At 50.0% G+C, this 232-nt stretch overlaps 1 protein-coding gene across 1 annotated transcript in view; it reads right to left on the bottom strand.

The window, feature by feature from the left end:
* The window catches only part of ZDHHC9 (zinc finger DHHC-type containing 9), a 27,653-nt gene that overhangs the window by 23,729 nt on the left and 3,692 nt on the right, over positions 1 to 232 (bottom strand). The window lies entirely within an intron of this gene.

Below are 232 nucleotides of genomic sequence, written 5' to 3'. Positions count from 1 at the left end.
GCCCTTCTGTTGTCTTGTACCAGTCTTGCCCCGCCCCCGTTCTGCCCTAACATTGACTAGTCGCTGACGGCCACAATTCGCACGTTCAGACCCAGATTTTCGGCTGACAGTCCGGTCTTTAAACACTTTAACAACAGCTGCTCTTGAACATTTAAGGAATTCTGCTGTTTTGCTGATACTCGCTCCATGGCTCCGAGCGCCAACAATCATCCCACGTTCAAAGGCTGTTAAA

The sequence above is a fragment of the Nanorana parkeri genome, unplaced genomic scaffold, assembly GCF_000935625.1.
Source record: "Nanorana parkeri isolate BGI_ZX_2015 unplaced genomic scaffold, ASM93562v1 scaffold708, whole genome shotgun sequence".
Classification (NCBI taxonomy): Eukaryota; Metazoa; Chordata; class Amphibia; order Anura; family Dicroglossidae; genus Nanorana; species Nanorana parkeri.
This window is presented reverse-complemented; position numbering and strand designations above follow the sequence as displayed.